The 3,912-nt window shown below is 56.8% G+C and overlaps 1 protein-coding gene across 1 annotated transcript in view; it reads left to right on the forward strand.

Annotated features, from left to right (window-relative positions):
* The first annotated feature begins 1,553 nt into the window (after nt 1-1,553).
* Nucleotides 1,554-3,912, forward strand: part of CDC42EP2 (CDC42 effector protein (Rho GTPase binding) 2) — a 6,143-nt gene continuing 3,784 nt past the window's right edge. Inside the window, exon 1 of the mRNA XM_010838050.1 lies at nt 1,554-1,672. The gene's annotated coding sequence lies outside the window, so the exon portion shown is untranslated. The remainder of the gene's footprint in view (nt 1,673-3,912) is intronic.

A 3,912-nucleotide genomic window follows, 5' to 3' on the forward strand; every position in this document is an offset into this window, starting at 1 on the left:
ATTTGGAACCAGTCTGTTGTTCCATGTCCAGTTCTAACTGTTGCTTCCTGACAACAGTTAGAGAAACAAGGTTTCTCAAGAGGCAGGTCAGGTGGTCTGGTATTCCCATCTCTTGAAGAATTTTCCACAGTTTATTGTGATCCACACAGTCAAAGGCTTTGGCGTAGTCAATAAAGCAGAAATAGATGTTTTTCTGGAACTCTCTTGCCTTTTCCATGATCCAGCAGATGTTGGCAATTTGATCTCTGGTTCCTCTTCCTTTTCTAAAACCAGCTTGAACATCTGGAAGTTCACGGTTCACATGATGCTGAAGCCTGGCTTGGAGAATTTTGAGCATTACTTTACTAGTGTGTGAGATGAGTGCAATTGTGCAGTAGTTTGAGCATTCTTTGTCATTGCCTTTTTTGGGGATTGGAATGAAAACTGACCTTTTCCAGTCCTGTGGCCACTGTTGAGTTTTCCAGATTTGCTGGCATATTGAGTGCAGCACTTTCACAGCATCATCTTTCAGGATTTGAAATAGCTCAACTGGAATTCCATCACCTCCACTAGCTTTGTTCGTAGTGATGCTGGCAAACTTAATTGTTCTTTGCCATGTAACAAAACACATTCACAGGTTTCCCTTCTTTAGGGGGAGCCATTACTCTGCCTACTGGATTCTGCTTCTCCCCATCCTTCCCTCCCTCCTGGCTTAGGTGACCTTCGCCTCCACCCTCAGCATCCTCCCCTCCTTCAAGATGCCTTCCTGACCCCCTCTCCTCCCCTCCCACCTTTACAGTATGGAAGATTTTATCATCTTGGTCACATTGTACTGTCACAGCTGTCAGGTCCCCTTACCTCGTTACCATCCACTCTTTGCAGGATCTGCCTTTCAGTAAATGTTTCTTCTACTGAATGAATGAACCCACCAACCCACCAATCAATAAGCCTCCTGGTCACCGTCATCCGCAAGCCCCAGGACCTCACCCTGCCGCCGCTCAGGCCCCATCCAACGTTGTAAAGAGACTGAGTACCAGTCCCACCCCCGCCCCGGAAGCCACCTAGCCTGAAGATAAATACGGTAAATACGGGCGTGGCCTGGCCATTCATCCCGCGCACACCCTCAAAGCCCTCTTTTCTAGGGGACGGCAAAGTCCTGAAAGCTCTCGGAAGTCTGTAATATATTGACGTAAGCGCCTCCGAGGCCTCATTCATTTCCTCAGCAGTCACTCAATACTTTTATGCCAGTGCCCTCCAGGGAGGGAACCCTCCAGGGACGCTCCTCTTCTGAATTCTAAAGAATTCGGTCTTCCGGCTACCTCCCCGCTCGGCCCTCATAGAACCGAGAGTTTTGGCTCTGACGGACATAGCCGGAGTCCGCGGAGTCCAGCCCCATCACTCGACTCGGCCCAGCCCGCAGCGGCCCGAGTTCGGACAGAACCCCCGGTCCTGCGGCTGCTGGACCCCTCAGCTGCGCCTCGGAAGAGGGAGCCCAAGCGGGCCCGCGAGTGGGGCGAGGCTGTGGGTGTGGCCTAGATGGAGCGGCTCCGGCATTGGCTCTACGGGCAGGGGGCGGGGCCATAGGGGCCACGGTCTTCCCTGTAAGTTCGCAGCTCAGGTCTATCCCACAGCCGCGCGGTCCAGCTCCTGCGCTTTCGCCTCTCGCCGGTCAGCCGCCTAAACGCACGTCAAGGTGAGTTCAGGCACGAACTCTGCAGCCAGACCTCGGCTCCTGGGCGGGGGGTCCCTCGAGAGGTGCATCCTTAAGGCGCCTCATCCCCGATCGCTCCTCGGTCCCCAACTCATCTCTACGTAGGTCCTTTCTGCCATGAGATGCACGGCATTTCTCACCCGCGCCTCGGTCCCGGCGGCCACGCCCGCGTTCCCCTCAGCCTGCGGGGCGCCGCGCATCCCGAACCCGAATTCCCGGTCCAGTCCTCCATGCTGCGCTGGGCCCCCCGCCCCACCCCCGGGACCCAGGAGTGCCCTCCTGCCTTTCAGCGCCCTCGCCAGAACCCGGGGTCGTATTTTTAGTCGATGGTGAGGTGTCCTCCTATCTTTAGCCGTGGCCGCGAGTGTCCTGAAACGGATCTGGACTGGGTTGGGCTGCGCTCGGGTAGAGGGCGGGGAGGGGGTCGGCCCCGGAACCCGAGCTGGGGCTGAGTAGCAGGACCCGCCGGAGCCACGGGGCGGGGGCCGCACGCCCGAACTCTGGCCCTGCGCCGAGCGGACACTCGGACATCGCCTAGGCCGGAAAGCACAGGGGAGGCTCCTCCCTGAGCTTGGATACCCGGGCAGGGTCCCCGATCGCTCCCTCTTGCCCCGATTGTCTGGTTGTGAGCCCAGAATCCTCCAAGGGAAGAAGATCCTGCAGACAGTCCGCACCTGGTAAGCCAACTTGCGTGCCTCTCCTTGGGAAGCGCCCGCCTAGATCTGTAGATTCGCTGGAGACCCCGGTGCGTGCAGGACCCCTCCGGGACAAGGGCGGTAGAGGGAAAGCGCGCGCCACCTGGTGGCCACGGAACCGAGCGCCGCTCTGCACAGGGAAGTTGGGAGACCCCGCGGCCAGCGAGGGCGCCAGGACCCGCGGACCCCTCGGCCCAGGGGCTGTTATTTTTCGGTCTTGTCTGGAGCACTGTCCCCGGAGAACCAGAATGCTTGAGGAAGTCCCCATAGGTATTTGGTTGAATAAATGTCAAGGCTGACAGTGACCCGCTAACCCCCTCCTACATCCACACTCTGACTTCCAGTAACTCCCTGGTAATGGCCTTGTTGTCATCCCATTTCATGGATGAGGAAGGTGAGGCCCAGAGAGAAAAGATGTTTTCCAGGTAGCAGTGAGTTCAAGGTTAGGGGCCTGCCTTTGGATCACCCCTGGTGGGAAGTGGCCTAGTATTCCTTGTGAGGAGGGGGCTCTGCCTCCAAGAAGTCATTTTCTCTAAAGGAGGCCCCGGGCTCCTTCCAGAGCAGGCCCACAGAGCTGGGATGGCTCCTGTCTGCTCCTCCCAAAGCTGCAGGGTGCAGCCCAGCCCAGCCCCTAGAGCCTTGTCCTGATGGACAGCTCATTCTCATACATCTGGACACTTGCACGTTGAGACATGGAAGCAGCCAAGAGGTAGGACTTAAATGGAGGAGGCTTGGGGACCTGGCAACCCCAGCCCAGATGGATCCGTTTCCCTCTTGCTCCCCAGGCAGTGCACATATTATGGTATGGCCCATTGTATCAGAGACACTGGAACCCAGCTGGGTAGCAGTGCCCACTCTTCCTCTTACTAGCTGGGTGACCTGGGCAAAGTTGCTTGATGTCTCTGAGATTCAGCGTCTGCCTCTGTAAAGGCCAGTGATGACACTGTGTTGTGCCTCGGAGGTTAAAATGGAAACCATGCAAGGCTAGCTGGAGCCTGGGGTCTTGGTGTTGCCAAATCTGAATATTTGGGGCTTGATGGTTGCAGTTCCCAGCTCTCCCCTGGTGGTTGACACTGGCCCAACCCTTCCCCCCAGCCTCAGTTCTCCTCACATCTGGAATTGGGTGGATACATCTGGCTCAGAGCGCGAGAGCTGTCAGGGACGCCGGATCTGTTGTGGAAACACTCAGGCTGTCTTGGCGCCCCTGTATGATGGAGGGCGGGGGGAGGGGGGAGGTCTGGCCCAAGTTCTGGGCAGATCCCACCAGTTGGCCTCCTTCTCCATGAGTGAAAAGGAAGGAAAACTATCCCAGGATTTCTCGCCTGCCAAGGGGACAGATAGGATATATGTCAGCATGCCTCCAGACCTGGCATGGTGGGCACAGATAAATGTCTTTTAGATAAATGAGTGATGGGAGTCCAGGACCTCAGAGCACGTCCTGCCTCCCTCCCCCTGCTCCAGCTCCTTCCAAGCTTAGCTGGAATTCTGCCACTGGAGAGTCATTCCTTTGTTTCCTGTTAAGCTGCA

The sequence above is a fragment of the Bison bison genome, unplaced genomic scaffold, assembly GCF_000754665.1.
Source record: "Bison bison bison isolate TAMUID 2011002044 unplaced genomic scaffold, Bison_UMD1.0 scf7180017864089, whole genome shotgun sequence".
NCBI lineage: Eukaryota > Metazoa > Chordata > Mammalia > Artiodactyla > Bovidae > Bison > Bison bison.